At 42.5% G+C, this 14,276-nt stretch overlaps 1 long non-coding RNA gene across 1 annotated transcript; it reads left to right on the top strand.

The window, feature by feature from the left end:
* The first annotated feature begins 7,136 nt into the window (after positions 1-7,136).
* On the top strand, positions 7,137-10,502 carry LOC116603507. The gene is made up of 2 exons (XR_007311923.1): positions 7,137-9,088; positions 9,458-10,502. It is a non-coding gene; the product is annotated as an uncharacterized LOC116603507 (long non-coding RNA).
* Positions 10,503-14,276: the final 3,774 nt, after the last annotated feature.

Genomic DNA, 14,276 nt, shown 5'->3' with positions numbered 1-14,276 from the left:
TCAGTAAAAAAACAAGAGAAAAACATACCAATTTTGCCTTAGCCAGTGGTACTTATTGCTTGAAGTTGGTATTGAAGATGCTTATCCTGAAAAACAATTCTACTCCAGGAATCATGTGAGATGTTAGGCAGTTTTTGTCTGGTACAAACACCAGCCTAGATCAGTGAAGCCCTCATACTTGACTGAGCACATACTTATAAACACACATCATACATTATCACTTAGTTTATTTTTTGAATTGGCTTGAAATAGTTTATAATTGAACGCAACTAAACTTTTTCAAGCCTTAATAAGAATATTGAATCAAAATATTTGAGTTTAATGAGTGTTTATAAGTTTGGTAGTTTAGACAAATTGCTGAATATAGCCCTGCCCAAAAGATGAGCTCCAAACCAAAACTTTTTAATATTTCCGTTCAGTAATTTCAATATAAAGCTTTACAACTGCTTGTGACACTAGCAATGATGTTTTTGTGAAACTTTGGTACACCACTTTATTGGGTTGTGACTAGTCATTTGGAAACAATATGTTGTAGTATTTTCATATTGAACAAGTAAACTACTGTATTATCAGATTAATTGTAATATATTTTACCAATTCTTTTGTATTCTAGGAAAAAATCCACATTTAAGAACTTCAACTGGTGTTGTTTCTGCTTGAATGTAGTTGTAGTTTGTTCCAGACGAAGGCGCATTGTGCCTGATGTAATAATTATACCAAATTAAATATAACAACATCAACACTGTAGTCCTTTTGTGATAAAATATTGTATGTAGTCCTATCCATCCTATTAGCTATTAGGGTCTCCTACAAGTAAATAATCAAAACTCCATTTAACCTAAAAAAGTGATATATCATCATTTAATAATAGTTCCGGATAGTCCAGATTCCACTCCAACCCCAACGTATCCGGTATTTCCGCCTGAAGCGCGCAAGAGACTGGTACCGAGCTGCGTACTCGAGAGAGACACGAGCCCACGAGTAGTGTTGGATAACAGACGACCGTAAACAACAACAGAGATGGGCACGGGTCGTGGTGATATGGCAATTACGAGTCTACTTCTTGGCGTACTGGTTAGCTTCCTTACGGAGCACAAAGTGTCAAGTACGGCCGCGATGCGATGTTGTTTCGGGGATTGTATGCGCAGGAATGGCTCCCTTTGTGGTCTAGGGAGATGTCAGACCGATTCTGAATGCGTAGCGCGCTACCGCTGCATCCACAGGGACAACTTGTGCCTAAGATGCTCTCCAAGCGAGCCGTGTCCTTCGGGTTACGTGTGCAAGCTAAAGGAGTGTGAACTGGACGTCTATAGTCGCTCAGGACTCGGACAGAGCGCTACCATTGGGGTCATATTTGGGGTATTTGCGATCGTACTAGCGATCCTATTGAGCTGTCTAGTTGCGTGGAGAAGATCATTGCGTCGTCAGCAGGCAAGCTTTGCGCATTCCAATAGAGGAATGGCTCACGGTAGACGACGCGGACGGGGATTTGGGTTTGGGAACGCGTCCAGACATGAGCGCTCAAGCGCTCTACCGGGATATTCCACACACGACCCCAGACACTCAAATGACAGACCGCCGCGTGGTGACTCAATTGTTACTCAGTTAGAAGGACCTAACGAGCCCCCTCCACCGTATAGCACTTTAGAACGGTCGCCTGTTACGATTGCAGATACTATTGATATAACTCCGCCAAGCTACGAGGAGGCTGTTCAATCCAGCTCTGAGGAACCCCACGGCCCTGAGAGAACTACTGAGACTATCTAAATTAAGTCGTATCTGCTTCCTACCTGTTTCAGCCCTGTGTGCGGATAGATGGCATAGCTGTCACAGCCTATTGTATGCCGAGGACTGGCTATTGTGCCGGGTTCAGTGTAGGTCAGTGTGCGATGGGTTATAGTGATTACAGTGCCTAATTCATTAACAAAAAGACGCGAAACCGTCGGACAGGATTACAAGGGATTACCCGATTTATTTAAGATTTTGTAGTCATGACCAGTTACGAAAGCATCGGCCTAACCTTTGCTCACCAAGTCTCAAAAAGCGCCTTTCGTCGTACGGTGTTGCATTCACACGCGAAGCCTTCCAAAATAATTAATATATTTTTATTATTGAAAAGAATTAAGACAATTATCATGGAGATGCCTTAACAGATATATGTCTGAAGAGAGTATCTTGAACTTGATTGAGCGCTGTTCTTGCCAAAACAATTGTGAACAGGCAAGTTCTAGCGTGATTTTCTGATTTTTTTATCAAGAGCGTTTTGAATAAAATATTCGCTGTGGTTAACAAAGCGTACGTTTCTTAAATGAAAGCAACAAGTAATTGCTTTAAACTGTTAAAATGCGCTAACCTGAAAGTAAAACTGAATCTTTCTTGGCTTCTTTTACTTTTTTATTCATAGCACGAGATGATTTCTTTCGAAAGTCAAGAAATGCGAGACTTTACATAAACAAAAGGCGTGCATTTTTAATTGATCAATTTGTAAGTCATGCGAGCCTCGTGGCTTCACCATAAGTAAGCGTAAGTAAGGTTCGCGCCGTCATCGCTGTTCGATGTGCGGCAGATGTCTAGCCAGCCTTTGTGTGCGTGAGTTATTGTGGTTAGGCGTTATTGATATAAGCGCGCATGGACCAATTCACGACGGTTAAAATGCTCAAGGGGGATTTTATGAAGAAACACTTTTCACCAAAACATCCGCAATTCGACGGTCCATTTCCTTTTTATTACATTTAGGTTGAAGATTTTTCAACATTTTGGGAGTGTTATAGATTACTTGACTTGAAAATTAATAAAAAGATAAGTATCTATTGCTTAGCATTGCTGCCATTTAAACTTCCATTTGTTTATGATTACGCTCTTCATTACATTAGTTCTGATCGATACCGCTCAACCTTTCCCAAGTCCCCAGTGTTCGCGTCCAGTCCGATGATTTTTATTCAGGCGGAACTAATATACTGGCTCCCTGTGCGAGCACAATCACGGCATGTGACGGTCAGGAAATAAAGGCAAGCAAGAGACGATAAGACCCCAACATATCTTCGTCTTATTTCCGTGTATTGTTTAGAGGAAGGCCTGATGGCGTTTAAATGGGTGATCTCGATATCACTTGGACTTTTTGCCCTCGGGGGGCAATTTCAGCTCGCGCATTCCCTGGCCCTTTGCTGCAGAGGGACTTGTATTCCTCGACGTGAGAACAGTACTGTGTGCACGACAAGGAAATGCGATCCGAAGCACGGCGACACTGATTGTCCGGGCGGAGAGTATTGCGTTCCTTCGCAGGAGCTCTGTAAGCCGTGTACCACAGACTCTGACTGTCAAGGCGCCCAGAAATGCATTAGAGGGGATTGCCAGTATGATGAGAGCAACAAGAGACTCGAGTTAATTATCGGGGCTGTGTTTGGCGGGATAGGGATGTTAGTAGCGTTAGTCGTTGGCTTATTGGAGGGTGCCAACTCCGACCCTTTTTCGTGCTAAAATTACTTAATCTGAAAAATGGCTATTAGATGGTGCACAACACAGGCTACATGCGACGCGCACCTTGGCGAGTCGTCGATTAGCGACCCGTCATAGATATCTGTGGCCGGTGTCTGACGTCGAAGTATTCCCGTTCAACATTGTCTTGGTACGCTCGTTCCGGGTTTCCAACTCCGCTAGACCAACCACAGGATACCCATGAATAGTTTGCACACCAGGGTTTGAAATTTTGTAATCCACTGACAAGGAGCTCAGTCATCATTACATCAGTTGTGATGTAACGGTCAAGCGCTTGAAATCCAAATCCAAATCATTATTCTTACTAGTAAAAATTCATTTCTAGGAGCGCTCTACTTTACACAGAATTCTAAAAGGCCAAGTAGTATTGTAAGCAAATAAGTATTATATAAATTTTTATTGAGCGCTTTCCAAATGTTTGATTAATTGACACTTATATTTGGGGTTTAGCACACTCTACTAATGTCACCAATACATTTATCACTGCTGAGACCTTGGGCTGTGCGTCTTGTCACTAGGTTTATCACTAAGCCTGGTCTCATTTGCCATCGCTACGCGCTTTAGAAGCGCCGCAGAGCATTCTTAAATCACAAATCAAGACATAAGCTTCTTCCAAATGATCAAACCCCGTATCTTTGATATCGTCTAGGCAAGTTCAGGGTAGAGTTTTTGGCGCCTCACGCGACCAGCCCGCGGGCTGCTTTTCCTAGCGCGAAAATACTATCAAAATAGGAGAGTAATAACGTGGAACAAGTACCAAAATATGTCTTAAAGCTCATTTTGGTATTTTCAGTGGGTTAATATTGCCATAAGAGGCTGTAAGGCTGGCAATTTTCGGATTTTTTTTTTGGTTAGTGCACGTGACTCGCCTCGGGTGACAACAGTGTATATATACTTCTTATACTTACTTCCCTCCTTGATAAATTTTGGCATTTGCAGAGGCCTTTTTCTTAAAACCAAATTGTCTCGAAAAACATTGTTATCTTTGATGCTCATATTGTATTGTTCCTTTGCGGATGGCAAGTGAGTTTACATATTTGTTGCCGTTATCATAGCGTTTGGTATCATCAACGCTAGGGGCACGTGGTTAGATTGAACAAATTAGTGGTCGTCACCGCGAGGTCACAACAAGGGGTGTGAATTTCACGTCTTGCGAAATTGAAAAAAGGCCGAAATAAAAAAGATAGAAAACCACTTACATAAAAAAAAACAACAGCAATCATCTTTCATGTGTCAATAATTGCGGCGCAATTATGTTGGCGGAAATTGCACGCGAAAACGTTTACGATATTCAAAGACTTCACCGCACTTGCTATTAAGATGGAGATAGTTGGTATAGCTACCTCGGTGAAAACCCGAAGCCTGAAATGTGTTTTTCTTATTAACGCATGGGCATTTTAATGGTCTCTTGACCAATACGGATACGGCTGCGAGTATTTTCCAATCGATACAGATTAAAGGTCGAGTGCATCCAGAGAGTATCGGTTCACGATTCCGGTGAGTAACCGACTGATTGGTTTGCGGACTCGCTTGCGTCGTTGCTCTATCCCCTTCGCGCTGACGGGATATCTAATGACCGCAAACACTCACGCACTCAGCTTAACCTTGGCGCCAATCACGCACCCAATACATCAATCGAGGCTCCTTTTGCTTAGTTTTATTATCCTCTTAGGGAGCGCTCTGTGTTTGTAAGGAAACGGTGTTTCCCGAGATAGCCAGCGTCTTTGCATTTGTGGGCACGTTTAAGGTGGGATAAATACCGCTATAAAATCTCGGCAATTCATAATCTTAGCTTAAGTGATTGAGGCTCTGTCGAGATATACCTCCGTTGGCCACGCTCTGCCACTGATTTTAATTTCACAAATTTTAGGATTCGACTGGGGTATAATCCTTACAACCCAGCGACATCTGTTTGGAGAATACACCATAGCGAAGTGAGAAGGACCGGGCGTACCATTTTGAGCTTGAGATACTGAATACGCACGATACGGGGATTACTCACCTTGGTTGCTATAATCGTAAGAACGGCGAGAAAACACGATTTGTTTGAGTGCGAAAGACTTGTGAATGTTCGCAGCTGCCGGTGACTCAGCGCTTCGTACTAGAGTGGAAGAAGACCGTCGAGACTGGAAATCTAGACTTGGTAGATAAGGCTCTTCAGAGAGCTCTTAGTTGCGGTGCGCACGACAAGATTTTACCTACACTTTGGTTCGTATGCACGGTCGGGGGGACGTTGCGATAGAATTTTCAGAGGAAAATAGCGGTTGTTCTTTCGAGGTCTGGCAAACTACACATCCTTTGAATAACGTGATCAAGAGTTTAATTACGCGAAACCGTTGACGACATTACAGCAAAATGGTGGTATACCAGATATTGGTCTTTTTAATGTGCTATATTGTCGCCCCAACAATGGTGGAGTCGCAGTACCACAGGGACCCCATGTGTAAAGACCGCCCTGATTGTTTCACGGAGACGGACCCGGCCAATTCTCGTGTGGCTATGATCGCAATGGTCGTCCTTATTATCATCATGTTCATAACACTCGTCATGAGCTTCCTGTGTCTTCTCAGACTCAGGAAGAAGCTGGGTGAAGAGGACTCGGAGACTTCCGGTGTCAGTGTACAGGAAGTGACGTCGACGGCTGTTGCCGTGGTGGACGTGGATTTAGATTCTGGAAGCGATGATGTGTTCTTAGAGGGGGTCTCCACTGTTTCGTGTAAAGATGAAGCGAGATGCACGTTGATAGAGGTTTTTAAGGATGGTAATGGGAACGATGTCCGGGGCGGCGCTGGGCGCATCACTCGCGAGATGATTGAAATGAAGCTGAAACATGACGCAAAAAGTGTTTCGTTCTCCTTAGCAGATGGAGCGACAGAGTGTTCTTAAGTTGTGAATTTGTGTGACAGAAGGATGGTGCGAAACTTGCTCTTGGTCTGTAATTGTGCAATCTCTTTTTTGAAGATAGCGTGACACTATTGGTAGAGAATGGCGTTACAGATACGAGATAGCGTGACAAAGATTGTGTTACTCCGTGCGCATCGTTGTAACTATTTGTTTGACGCTTCCCTGCTAGCAGAGGCCTCTTTTCTCTGTATTTCGCTGGACTGGAGTTCGCGAGGAAAAGATACCTCTGCCATGGGTCGCAAGTTCGTTTGATCAAACCGCCGTCCACGATCGCGGACGAGATCCAGAGCGCATGCTCCGTCCATTAATTACTGGCCACTATTTGAGCCCACAATGACTAGCGCATGCATGAAACGTATATCCGCTGCCGGATAATAAGCCCGCATTCGAAACGGCGTCCTCTGTAGAAATATCATATTTCTATGACATTTTCTTCGAATCCAACTATGCGATATTTACATTTAATTGAAGAAACTCGCCTGCCCAGATGTCTTGAAATTAATCCCACAAACTAGACAAAACTCGTCTTTGCTGCGTTTGTTGTTCAATCTTTTTAGTGACGTTTTAGGTGATTGAAATTGAACAGTTGTTTTCTTTTTTCGAAGAGGAGAACTAACCGGAGTTTGATTCATGATTTCCGACTAAACCCATGCAAACATATTAGCATATTGCAAGCTTTCGCGCGATGGTACGGGTTTTGGCACGTCGGTCGCTTATTAACGCTCACGCATGCGCAACAGAAACAGTTTCGACCCATGGCAGAGGTATCTTTTCCTCGCTAACTCCAGCCCTGCGAAATACAGAGAAAAGAGGCCTCTGCTAGCATGCTAGCAGGGAAGTTTGACGCACATTGCGCATGCATAACATCAACTACAAAAAAAAAAACTCACGCGCTAGCAGCAATGCTTGAATAGAAAAAGTTTTAGTACAGGTTGATCTCAAAGGTTTAGAGCAAATATCTACTTTTTTAGGCAAATACCACGGTAGTCCTTTCAGCGTTGGCTAATGTTTGTCCAGCTCATTATGTTGGCTATTCACAAGCAGTACTCCTCCCCCGACAAATCCTTGCTACGTGCCTAAAGAGATTTGTCAATGATGTCCCATTCGAGGCAGTCTGTACACCTTTTGCTTTTCATTACCGAGAAATACGCATTCATTTTAGCCAAAATTACAAAGATTTACGCCGATGTACTGTCATTTGAGCGAAAGTAAAATCATTCGAACTAAAAGGAAATACATTAACGAATTTTACATAATTGAGTGCACACAATTGCATTTTCTTCACATTCATTTACACTATTCGACAACCAGGAATAAAAATCTATTAAAATAAATTATACTAGTTCTCAAAAATCCCCCTTCGATCATTTCGCCGTTGAGGCAGCGTGGTAGATAGGTTTGCATGAACCTATACCATTCGGCACATTTTGGCAGTGTGATGGTGTTGATGTTTCGTTGAAGCGCTTCCAGGGTTAAGAAACGGACTGTAGGGCGGCAAAATTTTTGTTTCTGTATTTGGGCCCGGGTTAAAACGGCGAAATGATCGAATATTAATTTTTAGCGCTAGTATCATTTATTTTGACTGTATGTGCATTATAAGGGCACAAAAAAACGAGAAGTAATTGAATAATTATTTTAGGATATTGCTTGTCATAAAGGGCTTATTGTTTGTACGGAGGCGCTAACGTTTATAAGAAGCATGCAAATGACTTTCACAAAATACTATTGTTTGCACTTGCTGTAATAAAAATATTAATGAATATTTCTTTCACTGTATTGATTGCGAGTTCTCGTATTATTGATATTTTATTTGTGCTATTGTTATGTACCAACGCGCAAATGAAAATGGATTTTTCATTCCTGGTTGTCGAATAGTGTAAATGAATGTTAAGAAAATGCAATTGTGTGCACTCAATTATGTAAAGTTCGTTAATGTATTTCCTTTTAGTTCGAATGATTTTACTTTCACTTAAGTGACAGTACATCGGCGTAAATGTTTGTAATTTTTGGCTAAAATGAATGCGTATTTCTCGTTAATGAAGAGCAAAAGGTGTAAAAGTATCCGCGAAATTAATTGAAGTCAAGTCCCTATTTGATTACAACGAAATATGCTAGTCTAGATTGCTTTAGAAAGGGGAGAAATAGAAGTAGTTGACATTTTAAGAGGAAAAACAGAATGAGATTGTAAAGCTAAAAATTGAAAGGATTGATAATTGATATTGAAAGGCGGTTTATCACAAACAAAATTGTTTGCGGCATTTTATTTCAGTTAAAAAAAAACGTTTTTATAGGTATAGGTAAGTTAAAATAAAGTTGAATGTTTATGCACCAAAGCAATCGACAGTATGCTTATTGTTCTCGTTGCTCTTTGTAGTTGTTTTACTGATCGATGATAATTATCGGAACACAATGACTGCACACGCTTGACGTGCGACCACGCCCTCGTCGCGATCGAGTGCCCCATATTTCGTGCTGTGCATGTCTATCCTATCCTGTCCTGACAATAGAGCAAGTCTCCGAGCATTTACACGGAACATGCTAGATCAATAATTCGAGCTCTGTCTATCATTAAAAAGTGCAAGCTCTCCGGGCGAAAAAAGGCCATTCCAGTCTGTCGACAAGCATCGAGGGAAAGAAAGACCGTACAAAGTAGTACAGATTGGCCATTTTGACTATTACCTAACTTTGGGTAAGCTTTGGTTTACTGTGTATTTTACTTCGCCTTAAGTGTTAGATTTACGTGCTCGAAGCCTTAGCCGCAGGTTTGGGATGAACTCTAAGCTATGTCGCAAACATTGAGTCATCCCTGTTGCCTGTCTTAGCGGCCCTAGCGGTCGCGATGACGAGATAAAAGTGCTTCTTACACTTTAGTTAATTTACCTATTTCGTTTTCTTGTGCTACTAGTAACTGGCCTGTGGGTTAGAGAATCTTGTGTCGAATTCTTCTGGTCTTTTTACCACCACATTCGTTCACTTTAAGGAGTCATCACTACATTTAGAAAAACCTTCCATTGGGCTGCAACAAGTTCATCTTTGTTCAACCGCTTATTCCCCTCAGAGTCGCTAGAATCCTGAGCAGTAAATACTAGTGCTTTGGTATACGATGGAAGAAAATCTTATTATAATGATCGCCACTGTAGCGGCCGTGCTCGTCTTCTGTTTCATCCTACTTCTCGCCTTCCTCTGCTTCACTCGATACAAGCAGAACAGGGCTGAAGAGGATAGGGAGAGAAACTCGGACGTCATTCTTCGCGAGAAGCGGCGAGGCTCAGAGGACCTTATGACTGGGAGGACGATTCCATTCGCCAATCGCAACTCGCTGAAAGATCACGGAGTCCTTAACCCCGCGTATCGAACAGAGAGTGCAGAGGTGGATAGTAACTTTAATGAAGGGGCGAGTGACCTCAGTACGGGACACAGCCGGAGTAAACGATTTAGTGACTTTGCTATAGAGAAGGCCCAAACTTCTATGCACTTTTAAACTGCTCGCACAGAAATACATATTGTGCAACCTTAGTAATACGGATAACCTTAAAAAGATAACAAGTCTACATCTACGATTATTTTAGTGTCCGTATTAGCAGAGGGCCGTACATGTGGCAGAGAAGAAACATAAAGTGTTCATAAATACTGGGTCCTTAAGCCAGGTTGACCTGGCTTGACCTCCATGGAAGAAAAGAAATGCAGCGATCTTGTAACAACCATCCGAGTCGCCTGCTATTACTTCATTATTTATGGAAGGGAGCGAACTAGTAAGGGTGCAGCGAACCAGTGACGACCCAAGTTACAGTCGAGTGTTTAAAAACGTGAAGTGAGCCCGAAGAACTAACTCGTTGAGAGTTAATGTGGCGGGGCGCAATTTACTAATATACCGATACTTGTTCAATTGATAAATTCCATTAAAGGACTATAGGGTTCCAGTTGTTTCAAATAACTTAGCCTGCTCTAAGAAAACGTTGTAACGAAGAATACATACTTCAAATTCCATGGATTAACAATATTGCAATTAATCTGCCGTTGTGATAAACCGGTGTCCATTAGTCATTATGCTTTGCATTGTTTTATTGCATTAAATGATTTAAGGCTGGAAGTGCCATCACGTATTACATTTTCTAACTGTGCCCCTTTTGCTTTCGAAAGACTAGTGGCTCACGAAGTTCCACCTGTAATTTTGCACTTTTTGTCCACGTTTGCCTGTGAGAACTCGAGTGAACTATGCTCGGATAGATCCCCGCCTAACCGCAACATTTGAAATCCTGGGCTATGAAAAGTGCTATCAACCGAAACGTTTTGACGGTTTGTCTATTGACACACACATTACCGTCGTGATAAATTTGTCAGGGTGTGTTTGTGTGTGTGTGTGTGTGGGGGGGGGCTAGAACCTTGTCGTAGAGTCGCAAATACTGAAAGATACACCTATTGGTTCCAAAGCATACCCCATCAGATGAAAAACCATGAAAAAAAAAAAAAAACAAGCTCATGCGGATCCTGGTTCACGATTACGCCTCATCTTCGGCTGTAGGGACCCATATCAAACATATTACCCAAAGGATAGTGTCCTTCGTTTGCATTGCCTTATATGGTCATTGATGCCCATATTTTGAAGAGCTAAAGTTTTCCCGCTCCCTGATCTCCAGAAAATATGGTGAAAAATGCTGATTCCTGTCAATTTGAGACTCGTGCAAGAATTTGTCCAAAAAAACCTGACAGCTTGGTCAAATTTTTATCTCACTAATCTTGAAAAGCCCTTAGACCCAGGCCTCCCAGAGATTGACCGAGCGGGTTTGAAGGTCACCCAAATATTGATATGTTAAGATTTACCAAGGCGGAAAGTCTATGACGGCGCACACCATGATTTCAGCAGGCGCTACCGTCTTTTTCTTTTAGCTCTCCCTAGTAAGACTAGTTCACGCTTTGATATAAATCCTGGCTCTACACTGGCCCGTCATATCATGGAACTTTCTTCTACAAAGATATGCACATCTGCTACAATAAATTCATTAAAAAATGTCTTGATTACTGCTTTGATTGATGTTAATATGATTATTAGCATCAGGTTTTGCCATTAAACAGTGATTATATACCTTCCCATGGCAACACCGAAATATGCATTTGATTCTTGTAAAAAAAATAGCGACCAGTTTATAGAAGTGGGTACAGTAATACGACAAATATTTGTGCGCCGGTAGCCTACCGGCGGGACCTAAGGGGTCTTCCAGTTAAAGGTACGGTGTTGCGCGTTTTACGGTAAAACGCGCAACACCGTAACTTTAACTGGAAGACCCCTTAGGTCCCGAATATAGGGACTGAATCACAGACACATCACAGGGTTCTTATTGGGTTTCCTGTGGTGGGGTTGTTTTCTTTCAATTCCCTTACCACAGGTATCACGAACGAAATGCCAGAGACTCGGCTAGCTTTTCTTGTGAATACCTGACGCTGGTCGATCCATATCTTTGGGACCTCTGTTAAGAGACCATCTGCTAGAGTGAAACCTCTTAAGGCGACCAATCCGTTAAAGAGAAAAACCTCAAATAGGTGACCACTCTTGGACCGTCGAGAGGGTGGCAATAAAAAAGAAGAGTGATACCATGCCAATTCACTAGGTAAGTGTTATATTAAGATGTATTACCTCCAGCACACAGTTGAACATCAACAGCAACGTTTTTATTCTAAGATGGCGGGCTTTCTCTCAAGTCCCGGATGTACACAGGGTAACCATACATAACTAAACTATAGCATAATACTACAGTGGGTTGCTGAATCATACCGATGTTTAGTGAGCTGATAGTGTGTATTCAAGATTGGATTACAGTTGGATTGGATTACAGATTATAGTCTCAGTTAATGCCAAACATCTGCAAATGTTACGTCGCTCCTTGCCTTGATTCCATTGGGCGATAATAAAGTCATATCACCAGACTGGGAAACTATAAGAACGGTTAACAGAGTGGTCTTTTCACTTTCCATTAAAAATCCCGAGAAAACTAAAATGCTTTGCAATATTTCTACAAATTAATTTACATTTGTTATTGTGGCATTTTTATAATGAAATTCTTCCATGTTCGATATTTTCTATTTCTGAAAGCCCAGTACGCAATGGTAGCATTTTCGAGTTGCGCCGGCAATTTCTCATGTAACGGCACACTTCATATGTCTGTAATTTCAGTACGCAGCGGTAGCATTCCACGTCGCTCTTATCTTTTTTCTCTCGCGTTTTAACAGAGAGGCTATTTCTGTTTATTTTTTGCTCACATAGCGTCACTTTTGTTGACGCGCTTTTATTCTGCAAGTTAATTGGGCCGAATATGAATCTCTTAATGTGTTTTCCTTAAATACTATCTTTAACTGCTCATTTCCTACTCACAAGAGTCATTTATCGACACTTGACCTCGCCTTTGCCTTCAAAGGGTTTTAATAAGACCGCAGTCCGCCCCGCTGCATAGAACCGCGAGTGTTTCCTGTTAGAGCGACTCACCTTGCAAGGGTGTGCGGGTAGGAACCACCTGAACCTCTCTACCTCACCACAATAGTCAACCCTAACTTCAAATGGTCTAACCCGAATTTCCAGACGATAGGATCATCCCTTGAGAATAGTGTAGCATAAACAAAGTGTTTTTCTCAAGGGCTTCATAAGTTAGCGTGGTATGGGGTTATGTACTGACTCACGCTATCTCTAGCGGCGGAAAAAAGACGTTTTCTGTAAAGATTATCTTGAAGTATTTTTCAAGGCCTTCAACCTAAGAAGGATCTTTCAACCTACTCCATGTTTGGTGTCGCTTTAATATGAATATTATATTGTGTCGTTAAGGCTTCGTCACGGGACTTTAGGTGCGTCAAGGGGCTTTTTATTGTCTTGGCTATTTTCTGCACTAATCTCTCTGCTAGCTAATCCCTAGTGGAACACGTCCGTGTTAAACTGTCAACGTGATTATCGTGGCTCAAGCAGCACTTCTGCCGCTGGCATTGGCTCTGATCCCGACCGTAAATATTGCCTGGTGGAATCACTTAGCAGGCTTATACTAGCTCAAGTACATCGTCGTGTTAGAGTCTTCCTGGTGACCCTGGCTTATTCGCAAGGGGTAACAAACCCAAGTCCAGTGGCAATGGATGATAACTCGTCCAGAGACGTGGCGCAGTTCATAGTTCTGGGTCTTGTGGTTCTGTTGGTGGTGTTGCTGTTTTGTCTAGTGGGATATGTCATATGTAGGCTTTGGCCGAGAGAGCTGCCAGAGTATGAGCCAAGCAGGCAAGCAGAGAAATCACCCCCGATCAAGAGCGATCTCGCGTTCTGTACAATGACATCGTATGACATAGCGGCTAATGCCGAGAGGAATGGAAACTTGTTATTCGCACCGGCGAGAACCTGTCCTAGGATAAGTGAGGAGAGCTTGGCGCATAATAGTGGGGAGCTTGAAAATGACCCGGGAAATGGGTTTAATCCTAAGGGAGGCGACGAAGGTACACCCTTAGATGCGAAGAAAAGCGCGCAAGGCGACCCGGAGTTGGGAGTTATATCCAACCCGCATGATGTAAAAACTTTGGAGAATTGTATCAGTGAAAATAGCTCATTCATGTCGCAAGAAATATATATAAACTGTCACGAAGCCAACGGTGCGAAACACTCTTCAGGGAACGGCTTAAAGTCCGTATATCCACGGGATTATTTGATAAACGAGGTGGAAATGCTGTGCGGAGGGCTACCAGCGGAAAACGTTAGTCATTTGCGTAGCACGAATGTCTAAGCGCAGACCTCTTTGCGTGCGGATCACTGGCTATCTGCGCCAAGTGATGATAGTAATTGGACTAGTGTGGAAGCGATCTCCCGCGCACTGTTATCCCACACCTAGGCACAAAGCTGTTAATCTGTTCATGAT

This window comes from Nematostella vectensis, chromosome 6 (assembly GCF_932526225.1).
Source record: "Nematostella vectensis chromosome 6, jaNemVect1.1, whole genome shotgun sequence".
NCBI classification, from domain to species: Eukaryota; Metazoa; Cnidaria; class Anthozoa; order Actiniaria; family Edwardsiidae; genus Nematostella; species Nematostella vectensis.
The sequence above is the reverse complement of the archived record's forward strand: the minus strand, read 5'-3'. Positions and strand labels throughout refer to the sequence as shown.